Source organism: Dermacentor silvarum, chromosome 11 (genome assembly GCF_013339745.2).
Source record: "Dermacentor silvarum isolate Dsil-2018 chromosome 11, BIME_Dsil_1.4, whole genome shotgun sequence".
In the NCBI taxonomy this organism is placed as follows: domain Eukaryota; kingdom Metazoa; phylum Arthropoda; class Arachnida; order Ixodida; family Ixodidae; genus Dermacentor; species Dermacentor silvarum.
This window is the reverse complement of record NC_051164.1, coordinates 71,100,086-71,118,282: the sequence shown is the minus strand read 5'-3', so window position 1 is coordinate 71,118,282 and position 18,197 is coordinate 71,100,086. Positions and strand designations below refer to the sequence as shown.

The following is an 18,197-nucleotide window of genomic DNA, read 5'->3' as shown; positions in this document are numbered from 1 at the left end:
AAAGCAAGTGGGAAACGCGAGAAAATGCGATGAGACAAAAATTTTGAAAAAGACACTTGTCAATACTGTGGTGGCATTTATGCTTTAAGCGACTTTTCCTTATTGAAAATAAAAAAAAAGTTTTGTGCTACTTTTAGAAAATAGTCTCATGGCTTGGTAATCACACCCAACATTTTTCAGTTGAAGTTAGTAGTTTCTAAAAAGTTCTAGAAGAACCTTGCGTCTGTGTTGAGGCTCAAACGAGAGAGGCTAACATTAGATTGCCTATGGAGCTAGCTCCATCATGACGTAGACACCTTGTGCTGTTGGTTGACTGTTTTAGCGCGATTGTGGTTGTCGTCACCACCTGCTATAAAATATACATATACGAGGTGGCCTTTTGTTGTATCACATGGCGGCATCGCTTCACTAGTTTCCTATTTGATCGCTATGACACCTGGCGCATTGCAGACATCGAAAAAAAGAAAGGCTGTCCGCAAACTTCTTATATATCAGTACTGCCGCTTTCTGAGTCGAAAATTTCTTGTCGCTATCCAGGCACTTTTTCGAATGTATGTGGCATCTAACGCCGAACGCATGCGAAAAACAGCGCTTGCATGTAGGCTCCCTACGTGATGATGATGATGATTTATTGGCATTTCCTTTGAAACGGGGCGGTGACAAATAGTCACATAGCCTGCTTGATTTAATCAGGTATACTATAAATGTTCTTTTCTAGCATTTTTGTATACCTCTCATTATTCTTTTTCTTTTTCAAAAATTTACCTTGTACCGCTACCTATGATTTTAAGAGATCAGGTCGTATCCATCTTTTCCCTGCTTTTTTTTCTACCATTACTCTAATCGTCGCTTGCTTATCTCTACGGCTGATCTGTTGATGTTTCCTTCCACTTTAAACCCAAGCGCTTCTGGGAGTTGCACGTTACCTACGGTTCTCGCTGGGTGGATCCCGTCGCATTCCATTAGGATGTGCTGAGTGGTCTCTGGATCTTTACTGCAGCATACACATGCCTCATCTAGTTCCGAATATTTGCTCCGGTATGTTTGGTCCTTAGGCAACCGGCTCGAGCCTCAAATAGCAAGGCACTGCCCTTTGTGTTATGGTACAGATTTTCCCTTCTAATTTCTTTCTTCTTATTCTTGTAAATCTCCATTGTCCCTTTTGTTTCCATTCTTTGCATTCAATTCACGGTCTCTATTTCTCTCACTTTCTTTCTGATGACTCCTGGTTGTCTATTTACAGTTTAGATTATCCTGTACTTGGTTGCCAACTTCCTTGACGTCTTCCTCCATTCTGTGTCCACGCTTTTCATGTACAGATAGTTGTGCAATTTATCCACCCATTTATTTTCATCCAATTTCCTGAGCCTTTCTTCAAAACTAATTTTGCTCTGTGCTTCTCTGACTTCAAAAGAGGCCCAACCCATGTCACCCTGCACTGCCTCATTTGTGGTATTACCGTGGGCTCCCAAAGCCACTCAGCCTACTGATCTTTGGTTAACTTCCAAACCCAACAAGATATCCGATTTTAAGCATATAATGGCATTTGCGAATGTTAGTGCGGCCACCATTACTGCTTTCCAGATTCCACGCACCACCTCATACTTATTGTGGCCCTACAGAGCTCTGTGTTTCATTATTGCTGCATTCTGCTTTCCATTTATTTTCTAGTAATCTTGGTGGCTGCTTGAGTAATTCTTTCCTTCGTTTATGTGTACGCCGAGGTACTTATATTGCTTCACTATGGCTATTACTTGATGTTGAATTGACACCACGAAGTTACTCGTCTCTTTATTAAAGATTATAATTCCTGATTTATCTGTGCTAAATTAAGGCCTAGATTTGTCGCTGCATTGCCACAGATATTCGAAAGTGCCTGTAAATCTTTTTCATTGTCCGCTAGTAGCACAATGTCGTCTGCGTACATCGGTCCAGGGACCTTCTCATGCACCATTTGTCCATTGCGCGTGTAGGATAAATCAAAACCCAACGTTACTAGATTACCTCTTCAGTTTGCAAACTCCGGCGCCGCGGATGTCACCCTTCCCTGTACCGCCGAGCGGGGGCGCTCTCGTCGCCGTTTGACTAAAGCTTTACGTTTGACCGGTTTGACGGAGGTAACGGAGGTGTCAGCCGGTGTCGGCGGTGCCTATACGGCTTCTTGGCCGCCACGCTGGCGTAGTCAACGCAGGCAAGGTCTTGTGCCGGGTGTTTTTTTTTTTTTTTTTGCCTTCAACAAATCTAGTAACATTGCGTTCAACTTTGTTGCGTAGTGATCGCAATCCCTGTGAGTCCCAGCGAGATCTATCGACGCAGATCATGCGACCTGTGCTCCCGCTGCAACTTGTGACAAGAATGCACTTTTTCTCCCGAGATTTTAACCATCGATTAGAAAGCAAGGAAAAGATGGCTGTAGCAAACAAAAAAGCGCGCCTTTTGTAACTTTGGCTTTTGAAATGTGATTCCCAGTTGATGTTTGTTGCATTGTTAAAAAAGCTGACAGTCAGTTTAGCATACGCTAAAGAGAATGAATGCGAAAGCGTGCGCACTCAGGAAAAATTCGTTGTATTACTTGACATTCGCATTCGAATGCGTCGTGAGTTTTAAAAATCAAATTAAATTCTGGTGTTTTATATGTTCCAAAACCACGATACCATTATGAGGCACGCCGTAGTGGGGGACTCCGAGTTAATTTTGACCACCTTTAACGTGCAATTATTTCATATTACTTGTTATTTCCCACCAAAGGTCCTGGGTTCCAGTACCTTAATTAAGTGTGCCCTAATGAACTTCTCCCTAATTAAACCAAAACTCGTGGGTTCGAGTGTCTTAACTATATCTTGCTTAAATGCGCCTTAATTAACTTCGCATTAATTAACACCAATGGTTGAGGATTCGACTCTCACCAACGTTCGTGGGTCCGCGTGCCATGCATGATCAACTATATCCTAATAACTGTGTCTTAATTAACTTTGCCTTAAGTAACACCAAAGGTCGTGGGTTGGAGTGCCTTAATGAGCTCTATGGTAATTAAGGTAGAGTTAACTAAGGCACTCGAAACCACGACCTATGTTGGTGGCACCATAAATTTAGGTGCCGTAACACCGGACGTCGGATTTTTCGGCCCATGAGCCTTCTACGGTTTTCGCCTTAATAAATTGTTTTGAATTTGACTTGTGTTGTTCTGGTCTTTCGCGTTTTATAGCCTTAAAAACGGCGAGCTTTCACTGATGTACTTCGGTATCTTGCTTTAAAAAATGCGTATCCTGGCATTGAGTGTTCTCGAACAAACGAGTGGTTCTAGGTTTCAATATTTTCGGCGGCATCAGATACTTATGTTTCCTGACCCACCGTAAACACGTAATCTTATATGGAACTGAATTAAAAAGAACTGAGCCCGATTAATCTTCAGAGCATGATAAGAGTCCCGCATAGCGCTAGCTATAGATTGAGGCATCTCAGTCACATCTCTGCCGTGTGGAATCGTTCTAGTGGCTTAAACGATACTCTAGTTGCACAATCGAAATAGCGTTTGCTCACGATCTCGGAAATAACTCCCCTTACACAGAATTAAATGCGTAAATTGCACCCGCCGGGGTGGCTCAGTCAGCTAAGGCGTTGCGCTGCTGAGCACGATGTCGCAGAATCAAATCCCGGCCGCGGCGGCCGCATTTCGATGGAGGCGAAATGCAGAAACGCCCGTGTGCTTGCGTTGTAGTGCACGTTAAAGAACCCCAGGTGGTCAAAATTAATCCGGAGCCCTCCACTACGGCGTGCCTCGTAATCAGAACTGGTTTTGGCAAGTAAAACCCCAGAAAGAAGATCGGCAGATCCTTTTTAATGCTGCGTTTTAGAACATCCCACAAAAACACTGCGCCATGACAGTCCAGAAAGATATGCTCGATCGTCTCCGGTTTTTTGCAGATCAAGCAGTTCACGGAACAAGGTACAAATATGCCTTTGCTTTGCAGCCACGGCTTCACTGGGAGAGTGTCTGTATGTATTTGGAAAAAGAAAGATTTGACGGAGCCTCTTACCCGCATTCTTTTAACTCTCTTAAGAACATGTCATTCTGAACCCAAAACAAATACTGTACGATGCAAAGGGACAGGCAAGAATGCGTCAACAAGATCTCTGTACAATTTCCTACGAGTAACTACGGCCAGATATTCACTGGAAAATCCCGCCTCAGTTATATCAAAAGACGCGACCACTTCGCGCAAAAACGCACTTAATGCCATTGACCTTGTATACATGGACGACACAACATAATCAGACAAAAAATCACGTAGTCGTACTTGAATCATCGTTCCAGAAAAGCATCCTTTTAGTCTCGCAAAAAAAAAAAAAGAACCTGGTTACAATTTGCTTGAGGAACAGATGTGACAACCCCAGCCCTCCATTCGCCACATTATGAAACAAATTGCTACGGCTTGTACGTTCGCATGTTGACGCCCAAATAAACGTCGCGAATACTCTATGAAGCTTTTACACGGACATCCTTGTCAAACATAACGCTTGCATCACGTAAAAGATTTTAGCGAATAAAAACAAATTGCACACAGTCGCTCTTGCAAACATTGAAAGTTTATGCCCTTCTCATTTGCCAGTCTGAGGTTTCAGTCTCACTACTTCCTTTGCCGAATATTCGTTGGTCTCACAGCAGTGTTCGAGTGGAACACCTAGGTAGGTTCCTGGTGTTAACGCCCATTGCATTCTACAAAACATCTTCGGCGTGTATTGCCATCTCCCCTTCCAAAAACCAAAACACTTAGTCCAGCTAATAGCACTTTCACTTGCATTACAAAAATTTTCAGCCTCTTTTACAACTTCTTTAACACTTTCATGGTCCGTACAAAACACTGCTACATCATCAGCATATGCTGAAACTCGAACTTCAGTTTCATAAACAGTGTATCACCCGATGTTTGGTCTTGTGAGCAGTCGCAAACAAAAGGGCTCGAGGTAGAGAGCGAAAAACAGGGGAGATAAAGGGCAGCCTTGTCTCACAGATGACTGCAAAGGTATTCTCTCGTTTAACTGCCTACTTATTACCAGCTTCCCACTACAACCATTGTACATCATTTTAACGCCTTCTGTAATAACGGTTCCAACGTTTACATGATCTAATATTGAGAACAAAAGTTGGTGTACAACTTTATCAAACGCCGTGTGTAGATCTAATTGCAACAGGGCCACACGCCTATGCATTGCGTGGCAGCATTCAAGGACAGTTCTAGCTACATGAGCATTGGTAAAGATTGTCCTGCCTTTTATACCGCAAGTCGGATGTGGACCTACAAGTGACTTAATTACACTTTGAAGACGTCGAGCTAAAACCTTTATGTAGATCTTGTAGTTTAAGCTAATGGGACGGCGTGATTCTACAAACTGTAACCTAATCAAATAATTTGTTTTAGGAATTAGTATTACGTGCGACGTTCGAGCGGTGTGGATCAGAGAACAAACGGGGATAGCCGATATTCTAGTTGACATTAAGCAGAAGAAATGGAGCTGGGCAGGACATTTAATGCGTATAAGATGGATAACCGTAGGACCATTAAGGTTACATAATGGATACCAAGAGAAGGGAAGCGCAGTCGATGTCGGCAGAAAACCAGATGGGATGATGAAGTTAGGAAATTTGCAGGCGCAAGTTGGAATACGCTAGCGCAAGACAGGGGTAATTGCAGATCGCAGGGAGAGGCCTTCGTCCTGCAGTGGACATGAAATATAGGCTGATGATTATGATGATGATGATTACGGGCGACGTTCGAAATGATGGATGAGTTACTTTATTTTCGTAGCATTCGCTAAACAGTCGTTCAAGGGCGACTGTCATTTCTGTTCTAAAGGCTGTATATATAGATGTACCGAAGCCATCGGGCCCAGGAGACTTGTTTCAACTTAGTTCCTGAATCGCTGTTTCAATTTCGTCTACTGTAATACGAGCTTCAAGGCCATGCACAAGGTCGTCGTCTTGTCCCGGCATCAGCGATAGAAATTCTGCTCTGAAGCACTCAGTATTCGGTATTTTCAAATTGAATAGATCTCTGTAATATTCGACGAACGCCCGCTCGATTATTTCACTTCGATTCGTGATTTCGATTTGATAACATATTTTTCTATCTCTTTCCACAATGCGTGCCTTTTTTCATCACCAAGCGCCCGTTTGGTGGGCGTCTCCCCGAGCCACAGTCTTTCGTTACGCGCCCTTATCACCGCACCTCGTTACGTTTCATCGTCTGTTGCCTCGAGCTGAGTTTTTGTCTCTTTAATTTCTTTTGTGAACAATCTCTGTTTGTACCACTCCATACTAAGCATAAAATCTAGGGCAGTGTAAAGCTCTCTTTCTTGTTGTTTTACTTTCCGCCGAAGCGTACATGATCTCTGAATCGCAGCTCTTTTAATATTGCATTTGAACTGTTTCCATACTTTAATAAAACTTCTAGACTCCCTTCGCAGCATGTTCACTATATAATCGACTTATATAAGCTACGGACATCTGTACCGGAAAGCGGCATAGTTGTAATAGAGTGCCTAGAATAGGTGACCCGTAAAAGAACGAGGGATTCTGGGATGCGCCGTCTGCTAGCGGTTTCGGGTTCGAGTCAGTGCAGCCGCCGCCACCGCTTCGCCGCTGAAGCCCATTGATACGCTTGCAGTCCGGCTTTGTCAGACATGAAGATTATCCGGTTGCAGGTGCCTAGAAAAACCGTTGTCGGCTGTTCAGCCGTTGGCTGCTCAAATTCAAGCGTTAAAGGTAAACGCATGTAACTACTGCCTTGCGGCATCCCTTGCTGAGTCAGCTGTGCACAAGCATCAGAGGCATGGCTGCCACTTCCAGAACTGTAGCAAGGCAGAGACCATCAGGGAACAAGAAAATGAACGTATACAATGCCACTTATCAGGCGGCGATGAGCTGTGTAAAGGCCGACACGGAATGATTCCCTAAGATATTTCTTTCTCTAACCTTGACTCAAACAACCAGAACTATTTCAGTACTCGCATGCACATATAGCGGTATTATGAAACATGATTTTAAGGCGCAAATTTAAACGGGACACGGCGAGATAACCCGCCGTGGTTGCTCAGTGGCTGTGGTGTTGGGCTGCTAAGCACGAGGTCACGGGATCGAATCCCGGCCATGGCGGCCGCATTTCGATGGGGGAGAAATGCGAAAATACCCTGTGTACTTAAATTTTAGGTACATTTTAACAACCCCAGGTGGTCGAAATTATTCCGGAGCCCCTCACTACGCGTACAGTCAACCACAAAAGTTTGCGGACCACGCGAGCGCGTGCCAGACTGCCTATCCGCGCCACCTAGCGGTACGCCACCTAGCGGCGACAGGGGCGCTCTCCCGGATATGAGCCCTCTTGGTACTCGCCTGCCTGTTAATTTTTTATTCCCGTGCATTACATTGTTAGTTCGTTGTGTTGACGCAGAGCGCTGTCTGCGATAAGACCGCCACATATCTGGCTTGATAGCAGTATCGGAGCAATCACTGCAACCTTTGTCGACTGGTGTGCCAGTGGGTAGATAAGTTTCACGAAGCGCTGCGACGATTTTTTTACGCGACGTTTACTGGCGCACTTTGGTTGGCAGCATCTTGGTCCAATGAGTGTTGCTGCTTCTGCGTCTTGAGAGAAAGGGTAGGGAGGTGTTTCACTGTCATCAAAAATAAAGAAAAAGCGGATGCATAGAAAATTTTCTTTCACACATAGGCGCATCTTCGCATCAGTCGCTGAAAACGTAGTAGACTTGCTTCAGGCCACGTGGTGATTGCCTATTTGGAAAGATGCCGCTGCGCGTTCCACTTGACGAAAGAAGGCACATTGTGCGTTTATTTATAGAGGGAATACCTCAGCGCGAAATCTGCCGCCGAACCAACAGGAGCCGGACTGCCGTGAATAGGATTATTCAAGCTTTCCGCGACGATGACAGATTCACAGATATGGAGCGCAGTGGGCGTCCAAGGGCCACGACTGAGGAAGAGGACCGCCTGATTACGGCCGCCATCGTGGCTGATCCTTTTCAAAGTGCAGAGGATATCCGAGAAGCGCTCTCGCTCGCGGTATCGTCTGAGACTGTAAGAAGAAGGCTGAGTGAGCTTGGCCTGCAGTCTTTCGTAGCAGCACAGAAGCCCTGCCTCTCAGACAGCCAGCTACAAGAACGACTCATGTTCGCTACAGCAATGAAAGATTGGACAACAGAGAAATGGGGCGATGTCATCTTTAGTGACGAGTCAACTTTTTCCACGCGCTGGGACCAACGGAAGCGGGTTTGGCGTCCACTAAACTGCAGGTGCGTTTACAGTGTATTGGCAGTTAATTCACGAAGCTAATTCTGCATCACAACATGTTTCACGTAAAATGAGCCTTTGGACATTACGAGATTTTTCTGTAGTGGTATTATGTTGAAAACATTAACGATTGTTTCATAGTACTACTTACTTTGAAGCTAATTAAAAGCTCCCAGTGGGTCTTTCAGTACTATCTAATGATGTTTGCACGTTTTCTATTGCAACTCTATAACAGCATTATAAAGTTCATACGCAAGAGGAATCACAACATTTTTAGACGCGCCGCTGGAACCCAATTGTATGCTATTTCTTGCAGATATCTGCCTAATTACACACAGAGTGTTCTATCCAGTGGACGGTGTTCCGTGAGCGTGTGGGGAGCAATCAGCAAAGATGGCCTTGGTCCCCTTGTGCGTCTGGAAGGGCCCTTCACTGCGTCACGGTACTGCGACGTCATCACTAGACACCTCGTTCCGTATGCGCTGGACGGTCCCTTCAGCGACGGCTGCTATTTTTTTCAACACGACCGCAGCCCGATCCATAAAGCACGTATCGTCCAGTCATTGCTAGAAGAACATGCTGTTTGCCAGCTTGAGTGGCCTCCATGTGGCGCCGACTTGAATCCCATAGAAAATGTCTGGGGCATGTTGAAGAAACGGCTGTCCACACGAGCCAACCGCGGCCGCACGGCCGATACGCTGTGGCAAGCGATCGCACAAGAAAGGGAAAGCCTGCGCGGTCGACCGGAGATTACTGAATCTTTGTACGAGTCGATGCCCACACGCATCAATAAGGTGCTAGAAAACGGCGGACATTTCACTTCCTACTAGATCATTGAGAGACCTATGTTTCATGACACTTCTGTAAATGTCTTGTGAATAAATTCATCCTCTTCAGACACGAATTATGATGCACTGTCTGCAAATGCGTCAAATGCGCATGGCATCATTTCAAGACGCTCACTATTACATTCCAAGAAAGAAGACGAAGCAATGTGCTGTTTTGTGCGAGTTTCAGTAAAAAAATTAATTAGCGTATAACTCATTATCTAATTATTCTGAAATCCGTCAGCTTCAATGCTTGCATAAAAAGAATCAACTATTAGGCCCGAAACGCATGCACACTTGCTTTTTCGGTTGTATTCGTGTCGACCGGAGAAAAAAAATACTCTTGACGTTGGTCTTGGAACGCGGCACGTCGAACGATTGTCTAACATGGTAGTGTCTCCAGCAAAGTGATCATCTGCAGCAATACGCAGGACAATGAAGTTAACTGACCGCTAGTTGTCCCATCAGGAAGCGGACACGAATGTGCACACTGAGTTTTAGGTCATTTGAAGAAACACGTGGCGTGGGACGCGCCTCCGAAGTTCGAGTCCCCAAACGAGGACGCCGTGTCGCAAAGGGTTATAAAAAGAGTCATCGCACCCGATTATTTCTTATTTTTCTAAATGTAACCACTATAGCAGCGCGGTAGTTCGGTCTTTGTGCAGCAAAACCTGGGCGCAGGCGATCAAATCCCGGCCGCTGCTGTCACTTAGCGATGGGGGAGGAACGGAAAAATTCTGCCTACTGACTAAGCATCTGTGTCCCATGGCTGCCTCACCGCTCACTCGCGCACTCACGAAAAAAAACAGCGTGGCTACGCGAAAATAGAACTGATAACAGCCGAAGAATACGCTGTCTGATTACTTGTACTGATATTCTGCTCTCAAAATATAAGCAAGTAGCCCTGGCTAACAAAGAGCGCGTCACGTTGAAAGAGATAGGTAGAAAATATTTGCGCACAGTGCGAAAATAGACAGGCCATAGATTTAAGGAGGGATGCGTCTTCAACGTAGCGCTGCTGTCGATCGCTGGTGACGTAGCGGAAGTGTCGCGAAGAGGCTCTTGGCCACGCGCTCGCGTGGTCCGCAAACTTTTGTGGTTGACTGTACCTCATAATCAAATCGTGGTTTTGGCACGTAAAACCCCATAATTTAATTTAACAGCGAGATGCATAATACTTGTAACCAACTAGCCCACATTAGTCCCTTGAAAGCAGATAGAGGTAATGCGCAGCCGTAATTTGTTGGCGATACGGCCATTCCCCCATCTAGTTTCTGAGAACTACACATGATTCAAGATAAAAAATGGCAATGATTCATCGGCGTCTCGGCGAATGGTGACGTCAACGCCAATTGGCACATGAAGTGATAGACGCAAACGACGACTGACGCGAAGTAAAACGCATTTTTTGCTATGTTATCAGCTGCGGCGCCGGCTGCACGCGACGAAGCAGGCAGCGAATAAGCGCAGATCTCGCCCACCCACGTTCGTGAAAAAATCTACAGGCCGATAACAGAAATGGCCGCGAGAAGCCATGCCGCATGCAGGCTTTTGGCGCTTGAATCCAAGATATCTCGAACCCAGCGACTGCCGCGGTAAGCGGCGCTTCTGCAGTCCCCAGCCGGCCGCTGGACTGCTCTAGACAAGTGTGATTCTATCTGTACATGGCTGTCCGGTGGTGAGGCAGCAGTTGGCTGATTTGAAAACACCACAACGATGCAGTAAATCGTTATGCCAACGAGCAGCGAACATAAAGCTGCTGATAAATATAGTACCACCTGTGCGTATCGCAAGCAACACGTGTGTAGGTGTGCGTTTTGCACTCATTTCTAGCTAATTGGTCGCCATCATTTAAAAAGGCGTTTCTGAGAATTAAGGTTGACATATCACAACTAGTACTCTGCCGCGACGCAAAACGAGCTCAGTTTTGTATGTTCCAACTGCGATGTTATAATTTACGATCTTCACTGTTTTTCAGGATGGAAGCATTTGTAACCTACGCTGGAAGGATGGACCTTATGGGTTTGCCCAGAGACAAGGTCAACAACCGCAGAATATGCTCGGCGCACTTCACGGAGGTGGATTTTATGGACCGAGCGAGAAGCAGGCCATGAGAAGCTATTCTGTGCATTGGCCACTAGATCAATTAAACATATGCTTTTTACATGTGCGTACATGAAACACCATCCGCGTTTTGTTCCATTCTATAGTGTGTTGCACTGTCTGCTCCAATTCTGGTTTTCGCAAACGAACACAATAAAGTGAGTCCAAAGAACTGTTGTGTTGTAACTGGAATTATTTTTTAAATATAATTTGTGCACATGCTTGCTTGATTGTAATAATGAACGGGACTGCGTGCATGAAAACGCAAAAAGAATCCACTGCGCACAAGCACGCAGCACGAATGCACGTATGGCACGGCCGGACAGGAGAGGAGCGCGGAGCGCGCGCTCGGTCCGGCGGTGCGTCTGATAACGCCCATGAAAAAAAAAAAAAAAAAGCGCGCCGCGGACAGCTGAAAAAAAAAAAAGGATTGCGCGTGGCATGAGGGGAGGGTGGGGCGAGGCTTGCGAGGAGGAATAGGGAAGTCAAGAGGGAAAGGAGAAAAGAGCGGAACAACGTTATCATAAAAAAAAGAAAGAAAAAAGTGCTATAGCGAAAGGAGGAGGTTAAAAAAAATTGCGCCGCTTTTCTTTCTTTTTTTCTTTTTTTTCGCCACCGTAGTACCGTCATCCATCCGCTAGGGCCTAACTGAAGTGCGCCTTGGCGCTAGCATCGACTGAGCGTCTGCTATAAAAGAACCAATGGGAGGTAAAGGAAGATTCACCCTCCTGGCGTCATCCGTCGAACCGGAAGCTGCTAGCAGACGGTGCACCCCACAATTCCTTGCGATTGCTTGTTTTACCGGTCACCAATATAGACGGTTTCATGCTCGCGATAACAGCAGCGAGCGCGCCGCCCCCGAGAAACTTCCGGTCACGTGCCTTATCAGTCTTCCATGTTTTAACGCATGGTTGCTTCTTTGCCAGTTACACTTCGCAGCTACGTCAGAGGGAAAAACTGGAAGCCGTGCAGGCCTATGTTTGTAAACAGTGAAAGGGTCTATACTTACTACGTACCATATACTTACTAGAGTCACGGCCGGGCTCGACTGGCGCGCGCGCTCGCTTATTAAGAGCGCGCGCGCCAGTCGAACTCGAGCCCGGCCGTGCTAGAGTCTACTAGAATACGGTCGAGTGGGACAAGCGGCTGGGGTGGCGCATGCTTTGCAGTGAGGCGCCCGATGTGGAAAAATACTGTGGCGGCGCTGCGATCGAAGTGGATTGGGCCGCATCAAGGTCGCGCCGTTGGAAACTGCTGGCGTTAATGCTCGGCAGGGTCATTCGTACTACTTCGCGCGCTGATATTTGCGTTCAGACCGCTCAAATGGTGTTCATAATTGCATATGACATGTATTTATGCCTTCAGAATTCCTTGCTTTCTCTTCTTTATTTTATTTTATTTTTTAATGCCGCTCGGTGATGCGCGTGCATTGCGGCCGCAGTGTCGGCTTTCATTCTACAATGTTTTTGTACGGTTCCCTTTGGAAACAAATATTTTTCTCGTTCTTCAAGCAGCATGCATCTCTCGCGTGTATTGTTGCGCATATAGTTTTCCATCAGTAGGTCTTGCGAAACGCAGACGGAGAAACACATGTAACCTTCCTGCTTGCCGCTTCAAACAAGTGAAGCATATCTGCACCATCCGGGGCCTTGTACTCAGGTTTACGGGAAGCATTGTTCTAGATAAAAAAAAGAGTAAACTGCAGCGCAACATTCCATTCAAGTTTCCGCCTTCCTCGCGTAGCAGAATGCGGAGTAATTGTTACGGGGTCATTTATTGCGGTAGGACCTCGTGCGCCGAAAACAGTTTTAGTTAATCATTTGCTCATCTTTGGCCGTATAAGCCGTACGAGGAAATTTTTTCCATGTCAATACTTTAAAAAAAGAAAAAAAAAAGAAGGAAAGAAAGAAAGCTGGCGCGGTAGCCTAATTAGTGGCGATATAGGGGATACGGCGTTGGCTGCTAAACTCCATGGAACTCGCGGGTTCAATCCAGATCGCGGAATTCGACGGGAGCTAAATGGAAAAACACTCGTGTACTTCTATTTAGGTGCGCGTTAAAGAAGCCCAGGTGGTGAAAACTAAACCTCATAATCATATCTTGGTTTTGCCACGTAGACCCACGAATTTATTTAAATTAAAAAAAGAGAGAGAACAGCATGTGGTAGCTGTTCTTCGGATTTTTTCTAGAGATGTAAACAAAATTGTTGTAAATTATTCTCGAGTCTGACTTCCGAGAAAATCATGTTACGCTTATCCTATATTTCATACATAAATGTAATGCCGTTCCCAAATATATGACCGCTAACTCAGCAGCTTGTATATTATAAACAGCTGCTTTCAGTTATCCGGTGCACTACCATAACGACCATAATGAAACAATTAAAGGAACGGCATACCACACATACACTTATATATATATATATATATATATATATATATATATATATATATATGCAGATCTGTTGCATTCGTTGAAGTGTGGAACCACATGGGGCACCCAGTTTTAATAGGTTGCAAACATGGTGAGACTGTCAAAAAAAGTTTTCCTTGCCTGAATCAAGTTAGCAGATTTACAAGCTGCCCCTAAAAGGAGGCGTTTATATTGAATGACAGCTAGGAACTTGTTAAGCAGGACTCATTAACACCCGTGCGTTTATTCTCTCAGGAACTGCGCCTCTGCGCAACAGCCACGACTCCCCGGCAGCACAATCACTCGGAATAACAGTCCTCACTTGCATCGGTCAATCACCTTTGGGAGCTCAATGGTGCTGTTATGCGTTAGATTCGAACGGAAACGACAATTCGGCGTCGTACAGTATATCAATATATATATATATATATATATATATATATATATATATATATATATATAAGAAGGTTTTCTCTGCTATGAATATTATTACTGCGAATGAGAATTTTATGTGCAGTATTCAGGAATAATTTAAGTGTGTTTGTTACTTCAAACACGTGCGCTTATTTCAGTCGGGAGTTCTCACTTTTTCAGTTAGTGCATTTAGAATATTTGTTATTTTTTCCCTTACACATATATCGGGAATATATAAGTCTATGTACATTTTCATTTAATTGCCTAGAAATACATTCGCCATTCTTAGCGCCGCGCAATTAATAAACCTGGTTTATTTCACTATAATATTGTTTTCTTCGATCATTGTCCCTGATCAATATCATCCAGCAAGAAGAGCGCGTAAAATGACACGATATCAATAATAAAATGTTCTTACGTAGCTTCATGTTGCAGAGATACCAGTTGCTTTTAGAAGACAGTGGTAAAAACAGCAGTTCACTTGGCTAAAACTACATTTGGTGCCGACAGTCGAGAGTCATGGGCGCACCAAAGCAACTAAAACATTAAAAGAAATGCACTGCACAGGCGTTCCACGAGAAAAACTGGGCGTCCGCCAGTGTCCGCGTAGCGAACGCGCGCTCGCTAGCAGACGACGCGCTTGACAACGACAGCAAAATTGAAGACGTCGCGTTGTATAATCCATGCCTCAAATATATATGTTTGGCAGAATGGTGTAAACCTAATTTTGCAGTTGAAATAAAGCCCTATTTTAATAGCGTACTATGCACAATCGGCCTCGGCGCCCGCAGCGAAAGTACATTGAATATGCCGCGGAGCACGTCTCCGCCCCAATCCAGTTCGCTCGCAGCGCCCTCGCACAATTTTTCCACACGCGGCGCATCAGCGGGAGAGCGCCGTTCGGCCCACTCGACCATTGTCTAGTACACTCTAGTACTACTACGCGCGCTGGTATTTACGTTCAGATGGCTCTGACAGATGGTGTTGATAATTGCATATGACATATATTAATGCCTTAAGAATAAATTCATTTCATTCTCTTCTTTATTTAATTTTTAAACGCCGCTCGGTGATCTTTTTCGAACTCGGGCCGGGCTCGGGCCTAAGGTAAGGGGGTGGCGGGCCGGGCCGGGCGGGTAACGTAGATTATCTCCGGGCCCGGGCCGGGCCCGGGTCTCGCCATAAATATTTTGGTCGGGCTCGGGTGGGCAGCCCAACGTAATAACGGGCCAGGGCCTGGCCCGGGCTGAAAAAATCGGCCCATGCAGTGCTCTAAGATTCGACAGTGTTCGGGCATGACGCGCCGTCTATTGCGATTGCGGGCGGACCTGTGTCTGCACCTCTAAGCCCGTTGCTATTGGATACTGCGGCTAGATCGAAGCTGAAAGCTCACTGACGACGCGCTGAGAAGCTTCCGTTTCTAAAAAAAAGAAAAAAAAAAGCTCAGGCGCTTAGAACGAATCAGCAGTCGCCGTCAACGAGCGACATGACAACAGCGAGGCGGGGGTCCCGTTTCGTATAAAGTCCAAGGGCTCTACGTGTGAGTGAAAGCGTACGAGGGTGTGCCGACAATCGCGGCTGAATCTCGCGCGCGCTAGGAAGGAAAGCGTGAAGGAAGCGGCCAGGACATGCGATCCATTATTTTGCTGCAGTCTTGACGTATAAGTTCATATTCATATTTTGAGTGCCAAGGTCGCTGCCTAACACATTGCTCACACATTCAAAAACACGATGTCGAATGTTAACAAGCGACTGTTAAGGAATAATAAGAGGTTCTGACAACAATGCAGGCCCTCTCCTTTAGCAAAGTGCGCCAACTTGCCACGCGTACTGTGTTGCCACTTAAAGGGAAACTGAGACTTCCACCCAAAAATGTAGCAATTTGCTACAATGGAAACCCAACCGGGTTCCTCGAAAGAAAGACTCGCAGTTGAAGAAAAATTCGTCCTGGTCCGGGACTCGAACCCGGGACCACCGCCTTTCCGGGGCAGCCGCTCTACCATCTGAGCTAACCAGGCGGCTAGCAGATGGCAGGGCGAAGTCGAATTTGTCGACTACTCGAAGCAAAGGCAAGTGTTTCATGTAATAGTTCAGCGGAAATCCGCTAGGTGGAGATAAGTAATTAAAGGGACACTGAGACTTCCACCCAAAAATGTAGCAATTTTCTACAATGGAAACCCAACCGGGTTCCTCGAAAGAAAGCCTCGCAGTTGAAGAAAAATTCGTCCTGGTCCGGTACTTACATAATATGCCACTTACATAATCTGAAAAAAAATATAAGCAACACTGATTCGGGAAAGGCAGCCGAAGAAACCCCCCCTATAGGTCATTTACTCAAATTACAAATGGGAGGTTGAGAGGCGTTGCTTTCAGCTGAAGAAACAGCAGGTTATTGGTTAACGCGCTGCTTCTTGGCGTCTCTGCAATATCTGAGGCCATATAAGCGCGAACTTATGGGCCCGTATTCACAAGACGCTCATACTTGAATTGTTCGCGAGAGCAACTTTCATCCAATCTTAGTGCTCGACATATTAGCGAAGGCGACCAGGCAATGACAAGGAGCACTTACGCATGCGAAGGTTTGTAATTTCGTCCACAGATTCACTGTCAGGCAAACTATAGTCCCACAGTTTACTGCTACGCACGATTTATTATTGCGATAGCAATTATATGGACACTCCAAGCGCCTTTCTTCCATTGTCGTCACCGTCGCCGTGATGTTCCGTATAAAGTCCAAGGGAGATAACACCGCCGCCGCGCGCCATATGCTGTACGTGCGAGTGAAAGCGTGCGAGGGTGCGCCGACGCTCAATCTCGCGCGCGAGGAAGGAAAGCGGGGAGTAAGCGCGACGTCTTCCGTCGCGCGCATGGCACCGGTGGGATGGGAGGGATGGGGGCGTTGTACTTGGGCAGAAACTGCGTATGGCGTGGCCGCGCGTGGTCGTGCGGGCTTTATCTTGAAAGCGATCTGCTTTGACTCCCCGCACGCTTCCGCTCGGGCATACGGCGCGCCGCGAAGATAGGGAACCTCACGGCGACGGCGACGGCGACGGCGACACCGACGGCAGAAATCCGGTTGAAATGTCCATATAATTGCTATCGCAATAAAAGCACTAGAGGCAGTCAACAAGAATTTCAAACCTGTAAAAGTCAGCTGATCAAAAGTTAAGAAAACCATGATTTCTTTCTGTGAAGGTAGTGGCTGTGAAAAATTAGCTAAACAGATTAGAAAGAGCAGCAAGGATTCTCTTACAGCTTTCTTCAGTGTCAAGACCGATAAGGTTGACGGCCCGTTTAGAACGATTATTAGTGAAAGCGACACGTGGAAATATCAACTTAGTAGTTTTTTGCTGAAAGCTCCGAAGCTTCTTGATTTTTATAACCCTTTCTTGGCTAGAAGCTTGGTTGAAGTTTTTGAATATTTCCGCGTAAGCCAAGCAATAGACTATGTGTTCTCCACTGACGTGAATGACCTCTTTTACTCGGTTCCACATCATGATCTTCTAAGAGCGGTCATGCAGTGCACCGATGAAAGTGGCGAAGCTGGTTTTGTGTCGCAAATCGAGATGTCGGCATCTAATTTTGTTTCCCTCTTGGAAGCTTACCTCAACCGCACTTTTGTTTCTTTTGAGCATGGAATTTTTTTTTCATAAAAAGGGCATTTGCATTGGCTCACGAGTAGCGCCCATTTTATGTGACATCTTTTTTATCTTACTTTGACCACGCACTACAATGTGTTTTTACTTCATCTCATCCTAATGTTCTTAAAGTCTTTAGATACGTTGATAATTTTTTAGTTGTTATTGAGGATAGGTGGCGTTTGCCATGCCATGAAATGGTTGAGCAGATTTTAGAGGTTTTTAGAGTAAACGCAAAAAGGACTTGCATTTACTAATGAGCTTGAAGAGGGCATTCCGTTGCAGTTTTTAAACCTTAACCTAACACTTCTGAGTGATCACGTTTGCTGTGCGTACATCCCTCGAGGTAAAAAAGAATTGTTGCAGTACGACTCAGCGCACTCTAAGACTGTGAAGCGTGGAATCGCTTTACTTTGCCTGGAATCGGCTCGGCGCAAGTCATGTGTGCATATGATGCAGGCGATTTTTCGCAATCAGCTTGAGCGACTTTTAAGGGCT

At 45.6% G+C, this 18,197-nt stretch overlaps 1 protein-coding gene and 1 non-coding gene across 4 annotated transcripts in view; both read right to left on the bottom strand.

The window, feature by feature from the left end:
• LOC125941628 (uncharacterized) overlaps positions 1-18,197 on the bottom strand; it is a 141,206-nt gene that overhangs the window by 70,411 nt on the left and 52,598 nt on the right. The window lies entirely within an intron of this gene.
• On the bottom strand, positions 16,005-16,079 carry Trnas-gga (transfer RNA serine (anticodon GGA)). The gene has a single exon. It is a non-coding gene; the product is annotated as a tRNA-Ser (tRNA).